Here is a 15,270-nt window from a genome sequence, read left to right as displayed (position 1 = left end):
AAGTTGTTCAATCAATAATTTTATTGACAGTCCCACATTACAGGTAAAGTGAGATGCATAAATTATCTTGAGACTTACAGGATGCAATGAAGAAAGTGGCAAATGTTCCTTATTTCATCAATATATATCAATATAACCATTTCATCAGTATTTATTATTTTATTATTATATTCATTCATTTAAAGGTTTACTAAGTAAAAAAAATTCTGCATTAAAAAAAAATTAAAAAATAAACTTGTACAGAAAAGTAAACAAATACATTTGGTAAAATATTGTAAACCGTTTTAGTCATAGAAGAAAGGAATCATGACATTTCTAAGATGGAACACTGCAGATATTTTGAACTTTAAGTTACTTACATAACTGAAAATAGACTGAGAATTTATTTGTTTATTTTTTTTATGAGGAGGACTGGCAATAGCTGGTCTTAAATTCACAGACACGACACGCTAAATGACTTTTAACACCGACTGAAAACACTGACTGAGGTCAAATTACATTCATAATCGGCCTGACAGTCAGGGATGTGATTTTTTTTTTATTATTATTTTTTTTTTATTGTTTTATGTTTACAGAATTATGCGTTGCTGCTCTCTGTCTAAAATTTTCATAACTGCAAATTATACTCAATAAGTGAACACACAAATTCACAGGCATGCCATGTCTGAGACCACTTGGAAAAACCTAATTGCCTGTTCATCAATCAGGTTATCAAAATAATAATTTCTGTCCAAAAGCTGGCAAGTTTAAACCTGTCTTTTACATCAGTTGTTGATTCATGTCCATGGCTCACAGCTCCTTTTCCAACTCTTTTCAACAATTGATCATTATTGTTGTTGAGTAATAGGCTAATATGTCAGTAAATATGAACATGTTCCTCATTGAATTTAAGTTAGAAGATCCAAGGTTGATAGCCAGAAAAAAGAAGAAGAAGAAGAAGCTGTTACAGCACTGTACAAGCAATGAGATTTTCGCACATTGACTCTTAAATGGTCTTTAGCAACCCGGGACGGCTTGCCTTTTCCTCCTTTTCCTCCTGTATGACTGTATGCCCAGAAAACATAAATATATTATATATAAAGATATTTTAATAATATAGTATCACATTTGCATATTCAAGGTTCTCTGGTTAATGGTCACATGGCATGCAGGTGTGTAAACATAAATTATTTAATCATTTTTTGTGTTTTATTCTGATTGTTATTTTGAAGTGATTTGTTTTAATTTTACATTTTTATAATTTAATTAATTGTTAGCTTTTCATTAAACTCCCAAACCCCCTGCAGTTCATTTATGAACCCCAGTTTGGGAAACCTTGACATATATGTGTAATGCACTTCTTGTTATTAATTACAATGAATGGAATATATTTTCTTACTCTTTGTGCTTTTACATCATTATAGTACAAGATTATCCTATTTAAATCAATGTGATAAAGGTGATAGGTTAAATCTAAAAGTAATCAAAAAGTAGTCTGATTATTTTAGGCCTACCGGTGTAGTGTAATGGATTATTCTGATTACTGCTTTAATCCTCTCACATTAGACTGTGTTTGAACATTAGACAATGTACTTTGTTATCAGTTACGGATTTCAATTTGTAAGTAATCTCAGCTAAAGTTGCAGAATACACAACCCGGTATCTTGTCAAGACGTGTAATTATCACGTTGGTCCACTTTGGAAGGCGTGTAGATGTCACGGTTTTACCCCCTCAGATGTACAGATACCTGCACGTTTGCGTTAGGATACACATAACTACGGCCTGTCCACAAAATCTGAGGAGCAGTTGGAACAAAAAGTAAATGGTTTATTTAATTCTGAAACAGAAATAATTTCAAATATCATCTATATGCTTGGATTTTCATTTCATCAGTAGAATATCATCAGCAAAATAAACAAATAATAATAATTGGCTTGAATTTACTGCAGAGCAATTACTGTACGCAATGAAATATAGCCTAAGCGTCACTGTAATTTGATGACATATGTGGTGAATAAGCAGCAAGTTACTGGAAACTTTTGACAATATGGTTGAGATCACGAATAGGCTAAGCCAGATGCTGAATGTACAGAAAGTGTGCTTTGACACTGACAGCAAAATCATCTGCACAAATTGAACCCATATTAAATTTCAAAAGGCAATGAAATATGCTTTAGCCTATTTTATTCTTTTGTAATTGTTATTAAAATATCAGGAGAGTTTTACGCCATTGCAGCAGTTAGAGATCCATCCATGTTGGATAGGCAATAGGTCATTCATTCATTCATACATTCATTCATTAAGACTATTTGGTCTCAAATATCTAATAAATCAGTTCATACATACAGTATGTATTGTTCAGCACTATTCATACATTTAAAAAACACACAAACATTCTGAACAGTTTTTATCTGTATTCAAGATAAAAACATAATAATAATGAATAGCTAAACTGTCATGTGACAGAAAGACACAAAGATCCCATTTTCTACTGTTCTTCACCTGCGAGACACCCTGCTGCCCTGCTGCTTTGTGAGCAGAGGGACGCCAGACAATAGTGGCAAAAAGCTAGAAAAATCTACCTGAAAAATGTGTTTAACATTCTTGCCTTTTATGGAGCAAAAAAAAAGGCATCTTAAAATCTTGAGAAGTGTCTTGAGACTTGCTCAGTATTAGGTTTTTTTTTTTTTTTTTTTTAATCCACTGCATTTCAAACGTTTAGGGTCAGTGTTATAATACTTGTATTGGGTGCATTGTTTTACATTGTTTTTTTTATTATTGTTTCAAATAAATACCCCCTTAATTTCAACAACAACATTAAATGTTTCTTGAGCAAAGGCAGAGGCAAAGTGAACAGAAAAAAGAAACGGAGGAACACCTAAAGATCAACTGAAGAAGATGCTCTGAGGAATCACAGTAAATGTTGTCTTTTTTGCTATGGAAATAATTGATTGATTGATTGATTGATTGATTGATTGATGAGACTAGGGTTGCAATATTCTGGGAATAAAAAAGACTGGAAAGTTTTCGGAAAATGTGATTATCTTATGAAAGGTGTAGGTCTAAAACACAGTGGCATCCAAAAGGCTGAGACCAGGTTGAAAATCTAGGATTAAAATAATTTTTTCAGTTATAAAATTATCAGAGAAATGTTAGAACCTAATGAATTAAAATTGTAAAAAATGTATTAAAATAAAAGAAGAAGAAGTGGGGCAGACAAGCAGCGGTTTTTGCATCCTCTTCAGGAGAGAGTGGTTCTTAGCGCCACCAATTTGGTGCACTTCTTCAGTGACATGGATGTTTGTATACGTTTTATATAATCTATAAAGTCTTTACTGTGCTGTAAATTATTTTATTTTATGGAAAGCAACATACAGGGATGAGATGTCAGTCAGTTAAACGTGTCAGCAGCAGTCGTTTCACAAGACCTTTGCCTTGCAAACTGATTTTATTTGTTATAATACTTAATTTATTTTACTTTTAAGTTAAAATATGTTCTCTAATCTCAGTACTGTTTGTTTACAGGCAGGTTATGGAGTCAGTATGTGGTTTGAGGTTCGCAGTTTCCCCACCGAAAAGCAGCCTATCACCGGCTCAGATTTCAGTGACACACCAGCACTATTTAGGTGAAAAGGAACACAGAAGAATGGTTGAATACACTTAAATTAAAATACTATTTTTAAATGATACTTTTTTTAGTTTAAATGTAGCCTATATGTAATATTGTTACACTGTGTTAATCCAAATCGATTTTTTTTTATCCATGTGTATTCTTATTAGACCTAATAAATGTTTACCTTTTGATTATATGCCTCTAGTGATTTTGTGTGTGATTTCTAATTTCCAAACCATTTTAAGCCAGCAGTATAGTCATTTTTAAACAAAAGTTGAGTTAAATAAAACAACCCGGCATGTCGTGTAAGAACCAGCAGGGTCAAAATAACCCAGCATGTGTCCTTTCCAATATTTACTCAGTGCTGCGTTCCCAAATAACCCAGAAATGGTTGTTTTTAACCCAGCATTTTTTTTGTCCCAAAGGCACCATGAAAGTATCACTTATTAATCATTGTCACAATGTTGATTGTTAAGGTAGATAGAATAGAAACAGCAGAAGCCTCACAGACAGACCAATAGAGTTAAGAGACTAAGACGGTTTATTGCAGTATTGCTGTAAATGCAGTCGATAAGGTTTGTTTAACTTCAAAGCTCATCTGATACTCATTACTATTCACCAAAGCTTCCTATTTGCCTCATTTTCACTCCACCTCCATCTTTTTGATGATGTGACACTGAGCAGACCTTATTTTGGTCCAAGGTCTGACTGGGTCATTCTAAAACATTGTTCTTCTTAAGCTGTTTCTTTTGTAGACTTAGATTTCTGTATGAGTTTATTATCATGCTGAAAGATGAAATTCCTCTTTATCGTCAGATTTTTAATGGAGGCCTGCAGATTTTGTGCCAAAATGTTCTGGTATTTGGCAATTCCTATGATCTTGACTACTGCCCCAGTTCCAGCTGAAGAGAAACAGATGGCTGCACAACCATTCATCATTGGTTTAAAAGTTACATTAAAAAGATCAGTTTAATCAGACCATAAAATATTTTGCCACGTGATTGTAGCTAAATTTAGACAGTGAAGGTGTTTTTTGAATTTATTTATTTATTTATTTTTTCATATGCACGAAGTGACCATTACTTTCCAGACATACAAGCAGCTCCTTTAATGGTATGTTATTTCTCTTCGTAGCCTAATATGTTTTCATTTTGTTTTTCCATCACTTTTTGACAGATACCCTATTCTTTAGAATGTCACTGCTGTATTCTGTCTCCACTTGATGAGGGCGTTCACAGTATTCCATGTGTAACCCCTCTGTTTGTTCTTTGTGGGATTTGAACCGAAGTTTCAAGCATGGGATGTGGGCAAATTAATAAGGATGCTAAAGACCGCAACCTCTAGCATCGGTCACTAGTCGCCTCTTTATACCACTCTCCTGATTGGTACCTCATCACAATGAGATCCCAACACATACATTGCAGGCTCTTTGCAGGCCAAGAATACTAAGAACATTTTTATTAAGGGCTAATCAGAATCACCTAAAAGATGACTGGAGGATAATAAGTACTTTTCAGTAAAAGTTTGAATTTGGCTGGTTAATTCCAAACAGAGTACCCTGTCTTATTATAAACTGAATATTTATGCAAACAGGTAATTTTAAGTTTTATATTTCCTATTTTTCCTCCTTAAAGTTTCTGTTTGTTTCTTAATTGAATTTTGTTGGTTTTAATATTAAATTAAAATTAGAAAAAGAACTGACATGATTTCAAAAAGCTGCGGTTTTAACAGAGATGTCCAGGATTTTTATAATGTTTCACATAGTATTACTGTTTTACTGTATTTTTTGGTTTACTGACTTGGTTAGCATAAGACATTCTTTCACAAATCTTCCAAATCAAACAATAATTGGCAGATCCAACACTTTCAGGAAAAGGTACAAAAGCTGACCGGTACTTTTTCCAGTTGTACACTTTTGTGACCTTTAGATACGAAGGCATACCTTTTTAAAAGGTACTATCAGTGACAGCTTTTGTTCCTTTTGGGTGTGGGTCCTTAATCTTGCGTCCTCATCCTGTCTTATTTCCTAACCACACTAACCTTGCAGCTTTTCACTTATTACATATTGATGAACCACAGCTGGGACTTTACAATGTGAAATAACATTCTGGTATTGACAATGTTTCCACTACGGTCTACCGTCTACCATCCAGAGGTCACAATCATGGGATGGCCTTATAAGCCTTTATCTTTTCTGCGTCTCTTTGCTACACTGGTTTTGCTTTAAACCATAGTATTGCTGGATTACCTCTGAGGATGTTGCGATTTTGAGAATATTAAAGAGAGTATGTCCTTTCCACTGGTAAACACAAATGAACTAAAAACAAAAGCCCCTCAGACACACACAAATCAACACAAATCATACATATATATGACTCAGCAAAAAGAAAGAAAAGCCCCATTTTCAGGATGCTGTATTTTTACAAATATTTTTTTAAATCCAAATAAACTTTACAGGTCTTTATTGGAAAGGGTTTAAAGAAGGTTATTCATGCTTTTTCAATGAAACATAATAATTGAACATGGAGCAATGGAATTTTCCTTAAGACACTAATAGTTTACAGTCAGTAGGCAATGGGCTAGTTGCATATCTCCGCCATCTTGGATTTCCGATCTTGCGAGTGTGTGCGTATATATTTCCGATTGTGCTAAACGTCAGTGCAGAGAACCGGAGAAGTCCAAATATTACCTTCTATATGTTTACAGGATTTATAATATCACTTCAAATGCAAATAAGATATACACTGCTATTATTAGTATACTATAAATGTTAACTGAGCCAGTGGATTTGAAACTAGTGTATGTTTGGGTCTGGTGAATGAATTAAATACATATGTTCCCTACTGTTCACGAGATTAAAGTTGAACTCATGGTGTGTATACACAGCTACATAATGTATTTTTATCTTACCAAATATGTGAATGTACAAATTACTTATTTCTCGAAAATGTTTGCATTATTATTATTATTTTTTATATTAAATATTTACCTTGTGAGATGTGGGCTGCGATTTATCTTCAGAAGTATCCATTTCTCAATTGTACACATACATCAGTCTGTTTCATCGTTATTTTCACAACATATTTTATTATTTTACACAGTAATAAATACGTGACTAATTTTAATATCTGTTTTAATCTGATAATTAATGCAAAAGAATAACAATATACATGGCTGCTCATAGACAGATAATGATTTATGCTGCAGATCTTTCACAAAACAAATAAACATAGATAAAAACACACATGAATGCAAACAGCGATCTTTTATTTAAGGCAAACCTACCATAATTATATTACGTTTAATTGCACAGTTAGTTACAATTTATCAAATAAAGTTAATAAAACATGCTTTATCAGAAATCTCTGTGCGTCTTGTTTGACTGTCAGAAACATTGATCTTACATAACAGTCAGTACAAAACCAGCTCTTCGAAAATGAAAAGTATTGCACAATTGAGTGGTTTGTGTTTGAAAGAAGAAATCCCCGTGGACCTGACCTGATGCTGATCGCATAATCAACAGAAGAATAAAGCAATCTCTGCTTTGTATCTTGATGAATTTCCACACAGAGGGACGCAAAAATGTAGGGAGGATGTTTCCCCATGTTTTTGATATACCACTATCGGCTGTTAAATTTGAAAATCATTAATTATATACATCTAGCCAAGTTTTGTATGTAAGTTTCCTTTACAGTCAATGCGAGCGTCGCAAGACCGGAAATAAGTATGCACACACTCGTGTCGCTGAAGCTCACCGGCGCCATCTTGTGCACCTAGCCCATGAAGGTCACAGCTACAATAACTTAGGACAGTAAAGAGACCTTTCTACCAGTGGCGATTTCTTTAAGACTGCAAGGGAAGCTCGGCTTCCCTTATAATGTCACAAAATTAATGGTCAAATATGTGATTTCAATGGGGCTGCTTTGAACTTTTTTTTCAGCTCTTCGAAACTAGACGGTCATTGGATAAACGCTGCGATTATGTCCCGCCCACGGACGCTCAGCATTTCTGGGGGTGAATGGGGAGTGGGCTGGCCCGGACTCCGAGCTTCTGCATGATGATTGGAGGGTCTGTCGAAAGACTGCATCTCCTTTTGACTGACAGCGATTCTGTACTATAAGGAATCACTGAAGCTATTCGCGCTCAGTCCCATCGTGGATTTCTCAAGTTCAGTCGAAATAAAAACTGCTGCAACCTATTTCTTTGATATTTGCTTGGCGAAATTGCTTGATTTTCATCATATATTTCACACAATTATACACCACATTCCTTGCTTCAGTTTTACAGAGTTTAATATTTTTTTTTAGATCGTTCATTCATTCATTCATTCATATAACGTTAGTAGGCTAGGCTAGCGTCGTGGGTGAAACTGTGCACGATGGCAGACGGTGCTAATATTGTCGACCTGATTTTGGCGAAGCCATTTGAAAGTGTTCCTTACGAGGAAAAACTTAGAATTAAACAGCAGGACAGATCAACACCTAAGATTGATTTAGTGCAAAAGATAGGGAAAAATAACAGGTCTTTTCAGCTCTCCTGGTATGACAAAGTTAGCTGGCTGACTGGAAGTGCTGTGACAAATAAAATGTACTGCTGGCCATGCCTCTTGATGAAACCATCTCACGGATGTGTTGTTTGGTCAAAGGTGGGGTTTGGAGATCTGTCTAACTTTGTCAGGGCATATAAAAGACATGAAAAGAGCAATGAACATGTGAGTGCATGTGCAAGATTAAGTTGCATGGGCAGGATCAGGGTTGAGCATGCAATAAATGAAGGTGCTCGCATTCAAGTGGCTAAACATAATGAAATAGTCAAACAAAACAGGGCCTTCCTAAACCGCCTTATTGATGTGACATCCTTGCTTGGCCGGCAGGAGCTGTCCTTTAGGGGACATGATGAGAGTAGTGAATCATCCAACAAGGGGAATTACAGGGAGTTCACAGAAACATTAGCTAAACATGACTCTGTCCTGTACACACAATTCGAGTCCTCAACTGTGTTTTCTGGTATGTCCCATACTATTCAAAATGATTTGATCTCTGCTCTTGCAGCCATCGTTTCTGATCAGATCAGAGATGAAATTCAGGGTGCTCCCTTTTTTGGATTGCAGGTGGATGAAACAACTGATATATCCTGCTGTGCCCAACTCTCTGTCATTGTTCGCTATGTGGATAGTGCAGGTAAAATTCAGGAGCGCTTTATTGGATTTTTTTATGTTTCGGGGGGGCGAGATGCCCAGTCCGTTTTTGAAATATTAAATGAGAACATGCAGGGCTACAATTTTAAGGACAAGCTTGTGGCACAGACCTATGATGGGGCTGCTGTCATGGCTTCAGATCTCAATGGTCTGCAGGCCAAATTGAAAGCAATAGCCCCCAGTGCAATGTTTGTGCATTGCTATGCACACCGACTGAATCTGGTGCTGTCACAGGGGGCTAAATGCTTGCCTGAGTGCAGAATTTTTTTTGCATCACTCTCTGGATTTGCCACATTTTTTTTCAAAATCCACAAAGAGGACATCTTTTCTGGAGTCTGCAGGCTGTTCAAGGTTGCCCAGAAACGCTCCTACTCACATCACGGAATTTCACATCACGGATAGTGAGCACTGTGGCAAACAATTATGATGGCCTCCTGCAGACATTTGAGAACATCATTGCAGATACAACAATGGATGATGATACACTGGATTGTGCCAAAGGCTTTGTGAGGAAACTGGAGGATTTTGAGTTTGTGTTCATGTTGTACACATATGAACAAATCTTCTCTGAGACTGATGTGGTCTTTGATATTGTCCAGCAGAGGGCGATGGATGTTCTTTACTGCAAGAACAGAATTGAATCTCTTCTTGCATTTGTCAAAGAGAAGAGGTCAGAGGGGGCTTTCCAAGCCATTTATGCCAAAACAGCAGATCTCACATCAGACCCACGAGATGAGCCCATGAGAAAGCGCCGTCTGACCCAATTGCAGGATCCCCAAGTGCGATACAGAAATCTGTACATGGCCATCCTTGATAACATCTTGAAGCAGATTCATCGACGTTTTTCAAATTTGGAAAGCATGCTCTTCTTAGAATTAGTCAATCCAGGAAAATTGGATGACATGAGACAGGTATTTCCAGAGGAGGCCTTCCAAAGTGTCCTGAAAAGTTATGGCCATTACTTTGATTCAGGAAGACTGGGGTCAGAACTTCAAGTCCTGTATTCAGATCAGGACTTGCAGGGTAACAGGGGAAAGCTGTGTGATTACTTGGTGTTCCTTAAAGACATGGAGTTGGACAGTGCAATGCCTCAGCTTTACAAACTGTTCTCATTAGTGGCAACAATTGGAGCTACATCTGCAGGTGTAGAAAGGAGCTTCTCCTGTTTAAAGCGACTCAAGTCCTACACCCGAAACACAATGGGCCAAGGCCGTTTAAGCAGCCTAGCTCTGCTGGCCATTGAGAGGACACTGGTCAAGTCACTTGAAAAGACTCCTAGTTGGTACGACAGGGTCACAGACCATTTTCTTGAAAAGGAACGTAGGGCAGAATTTACTTTTAAATAAATAGACAATTTTATGATGTTGGCCGAAAATGAGGTTCCCCTCTCTGACAGACCAGTAGCCGCCACTTCTTTCTACCGACTTTGAAAACACCAGAAATAATATGCCCAGGGTCCCTGATCCCCTGTGTGAACATGCCATAGTCCATGCTGTGTTAAAGTGACAGAATATAACCATCTTTCCCCCCAGATGTGTTTGTGAACTTGCAAGGGCTTTGGTGGAAGAGCAGGGTAACATCACACAGCAAGATGGGATGCACAGCAATACTTAAATGTGACACTCGAGTATGGAAGACAGGAGACAAAAGCAAGTAAACAGAGTTTATTGGAGTTGATGGGATGATGGAAGGTCTGAGAATGACGCAGGAACCACGATGGCAGCACAGACTGGTGAGTAGGAGAGTTGAGTGCGCTGATGCTGATGACAGTGGTGGTAATTCCAAGTGCGGTGACGATAATCCGTGCGTGAAGGTAAAGATCCAACAGTAATTAGACAGGAGACAAAGCAAGGCAGGAACACACGAACAAGACATCAGACACGAACCTACAAACAACGATCTGACAAACAGGAGACAAAAGACAGGGTGTTAAATAGGCAGTTGGAATGAGTTGCACTCAAAAGGAGATAGGCCCATAGCAGATACTGGTATGGTATTGTGGGCGTACTCCACCATAGACAATTGTTGGCTCCAGGAGGAAGGATTCTTGGAGACCAAACATCGCAACACCCTTTCCAAATCTTGGTTGGCTCTCTCGGTTTGACCATTGCTCTGGGGGTGAAACCCTGAGGACAGACTTACAGTAGCTCCCAGTAATTTACAGAATTCTCGCCAAAATTTAGACACAAATTGGGGTCCGCTGTCAGAAACCACGTCTATCGGGAGGCCATGTAAACGAAAGACGTGGTCTATGACGGTCAACGCTGTCTCCTTGCCTGAGGGCAACTTGGGCAAGGCAATAAAGTGGGCTGCCTTCGAGAACCGATCCACCACGGTTAAAACAACCGTGTTGCCCTGGGAGGGCGGGAGGGCGGTAATAAAATCTAGTGTGATGTGGGACAAGGGTCTCGAAGGGAACGGCAGCGGTTGGAGTAACCCATCAGGGGGCCGATTGGAAGTCTTACCAGTGGCACAAACCGAGCAAGCCAAAACAAAATTGTGCATGTCACGAGCCATAAGTGGCCACCAGAATCATTGCTTGACTAAAAATCTAGTCCGGTTAACTCCTGGATGGCAAGCTACTTTAGAGCAATGTCCCCACTGGATAACGTTAGACCTTAATCCCTCCGGCACAAATAAACGGTTCGGTGGGCACCCGGGGGGAGGCGTTACCCCTTCTAAGGCCGTTCTGACCTTTGATTCGATCTCTCATGTGAGAGTGGAGACCACTAATGTCTCAGGAAAAATACACTCGGGAGTAGACGGGCGTTCGGAATGGTCAAAAATACGTGACAAAGAATCGGGTTTGATACTTTTGGAACCCGGGCGGTACGAAATAGTAAAGTCAAAACATCCGAAAAAAAGTGCCCATCGAGCCTGCCTGGAGTTCAACCTTTTGGCGGTGCTAATGTACTCTAAATTCTTGTGGTCAGTCCATACTATAAAAGGAACCCCCGATCCTTCTAACCAGTGTCGCCATTCCTCCAATGCCATCTTAACTGCCAACAATTCTCATTTACCAATATCGTAATTTCGTTCTGCCGGAGATAAACGATATGAAAAATACGCGCAAGGGTGGACCTTGTCGTCTAAGGGAGAACGTTGAGATAACACCGCTCCTACCCCCACCTCTGATGCATCGACCTCCACCACGAACTGACGTGTAGGGTCAGGGGTAATCAGAATAGGGGCTGAAATGAAACGGCTCTTCAGTTTGGCAAACACAGCCTCAGCTGTGTCTGACCACCTGAACGCAGTCTTGGCGGAGGTCAAGGGATCAGAGGTGCGGCTAGTTGGCTGAAGTTGCGAATGAAACGCCGGTAGAAGTTAGCAAACCCCAGAAACCTCTGTAGGGCCTTACAGGAATCTGGGCTTGGCCATTCTACCACAGCCTTAACTTTCTCAGGATCCATGCGTATTCCCTCAGTCGACACGATATACCCCAAAAATGGAATTGACTGTGCATGAAACATGAAACAAAAAGCCCATTCTCTAGCAACCTCTGAAGCACTCGTCGGACGTGCTGCACATGTTCCTGGAGAGAGGAAGAAAAAATCTATATGTCGTCCAGGTAGACATAAATGAACTGATCGATCATATCTCGCAGCACGTCGTTGACGAGTGCCTGGAAGACCGCTGGGGAGTTGGAGAGCCCGAAGGGCATCACCAAATATTCAAAGTGCCCTCTGGGGGTGTTAAAAGCGGTCTTCCATTCATCCCCCTCCCTGATCCGAACCAAATGATACGCATTGCGTAAGTCCAGTTTTGTGAAAATTGACGCTCCTTGCAACCTCTCGAAGGCCGAAGACATCAACGGCAAGGGATAAGTATTCTTTACCGTGATGTTGTTCAGTCCCCGGTAATCAATGCAAGGTCGCAGTGATCCGTCCTTCTTTCCCACAAAAAAGAACCCCCCCCCCTCAGGAGAAGAGGAAGGGCGGATGAATTTAGAAGCTAGAGAATCAGAAATATATTTCTCCATAGCCTCCCTCTCTGGAACAGAAAGTGAATAAAGTTTGCCCTTAGGCGGAGACTTACCTGATAGTAAATCTATGGCACAGTCGTAAGGACGATGCGGAGGAAGAGAAGCAGCACGAGACTTACTGAACACTTCCTTCAGATGGAGGTACTCAGCGGGCACGTTAGACAAATCCACCGCCTACTCCTGTAACACAGACACAGACACAGACGGACAGGCAGACACTAAACAAGACTCATGACACTTTTTACACCAGGACAAAATGGAGTTAGAGGACCAGTCTATTCTGGGGTTATGGAGGAGGAGCCAAGGGTGCCCGAGGACAATGGGTGCCAGGGGAGAGTCAAGGATGTGAAAGGAGATGGTCTCGGAGTGATTACCAGACGTGATGAGTGTGATGTCTTCAGTAATGTATGAGATGGTAGGGAGTTGCTGTCCAGGGAGGGCGTGAACCGTGATGTGGTGCAGAAAGAGTCTGAAGGGAATGTGGAGTTTGTGAGCTAATGTGCTATCCATGAAGTTACCTTCTGCCCCAGAGTCCAGTAGTGCTTGACAGTGGTGTGTCTGTGCTGACCACCACAGCCTCACCGGAAGGAGCGTAGAGAATGATGATGATGGTGATGAGGTCTTCTCGGCGGAGATCCCACCAGATAGTAGCCTCATATGTACTACCGGGCCTGGCCTTTTACCGGACAGGCATGGGCTTGATGTCCGGCTCCCCCGCAGTAAAGGCATAGGCCCAGGGACCTCCGCCTCTCCTTCTCCTCCCGGGAAAGCCGAGCTTGCCCTACCTGCATGGGCTCGTGATCGTAGACGGGGCTGGCCGCGTCCCCGCCGCTGAATCGCACGCCTATCGGTCCCCTGGATGGGGTGCTGAGTAGACTCCTCCTCTCCATCCGTGTCAGACGTGCGTCGACCCGTAGTGCCAGCTCAATAAGTCCATTGAGGGACGGGGGAAGATCCAGGGCGTAGATCTCCCTCTGGACGCGGTCAGCCAGCCCATGCAGGAACATGTCCCACTGTGCTTCCTCGTTCCAATGGCACTCCACCGCCAGGGTCCGGAACTCGATTGAATAGTCTGAGACGGATCTCTCGTGCTGGCGTAACTCCGCCAGCCTCCTGGCCGCCTCCCGTCCTGCGGCGGCCCGATCAAAGACCGACCTCATCTCGGCGGAGAGCGCCTGAAACGAGGCGCAGCATGGGTCCTGGCTCTCCCACACCGCTGTCCCCCATAGTGCCGCCCTCCCAGAGAGCAGCGTCAATATGAAGGCCACCTTGGCTCTTTCGTTAGAAAAGGTTCTAGGCTGAAAGGAAAAGTGCATGTCACAGCGGGTTAGAAATACTCTACAGAAGTTAGGCTCACCCGAGTATGTCTCCGGGATAGGGAGGCATGGTTCTGGCTGGGAGGCGGTCACTGGTGGTATAGGGAGAACAGGCGGTGTGGGTGGCCCAGTGGGAGCTCGAAGAAGATGGAATTGTTGGGTGAGCTCGGACCCCTGCGTCACCAGGGCTTGAACCGCGCGACCAGTGTCGTTAAGACTCCTCTCCTGTGAGTCCATCCTCCGAACACTGGCACTGAGAAATTCTTCCAGAACAGATGGTTGAGTACTCGCTGCCTCCATGTTGGTCAGATCGTTCTGTGTCACTCGAGTATGGAAGACAGGAGACAAAAGCAAGTAAACAGAGTTTATTGGAGTTGATGGGATGATGGAAGGTCGGAGAATGACGCAGGAACCACGATGGCAGCACAGACTGGTGAGTAGGAGAGTTGAGTGCGCTGATGCTGATGACGGTGGTGGTAATTCCAAGTGCGGTGACGATAATCCGTGCGTGAAGGTAAAGACCCAACAGTAACCAGACAGGAGACAAAGCAAGGCAGGAACATACAAACAAGACATCAGACACGAACCTACAAACAACGATCTGACAAACAGGAGACGAAAGACAGGGCGTTAAATAGGCAGTTGGAATGAGTTGCACCCACATGAAACAATCAACATGACGTAACATGAATACAGCTGGAGAAACAATAATTTACAGTATGTAGAAAAAAATGAGTTTTTTATCCTTAAACTACATGAACACATTTCATTACACCAAATAATGTTCTTTTTAGCAGCATCATATGACCCCATTAAAGCAGCTGGTGACCACACAAGATATTCACTTCAACTTTTGTTCAGGAACTAATTTTTCCATTTCTGTTCATCAACCTCAAACCACCGACTAACTCCATAACCTGCCCGTTAACAAACAGTACTGAGATTAGAGAACATATTTTAACTTAAAAGTAAAATAAATTAAGTATTATAACAAAATATGTTGAGTTTGTGTTTCAGTTCTTGAATGCTTTATGTCACGTACAAATATTTACACATTAAGAAATTTTCTTGAAATAAAAGCATTTGATGGCTGTGGTTACCATTCACTTTCATTACAAATACGAACCATCTTCTGTGTACTGTATTACACAGAGTAAAGAAACAAGCAAATACATATGG

This window comes from Carassius carassius, chromosome 6 (assembly GCF_963082965.1).
Source record: "Carassius carassius chromosome 6, fCarCar2.1, whole genome shotgun sequence".
Taxonomy (NCBI): Eukaryota; Metazoa; Chordata; class Actinopteri; order Cypriniformes; family Cyprinidae; genus Carassius; species Carassius carassius.
This window is presented reverse-complemented; position numbering follows the sequence as displayed.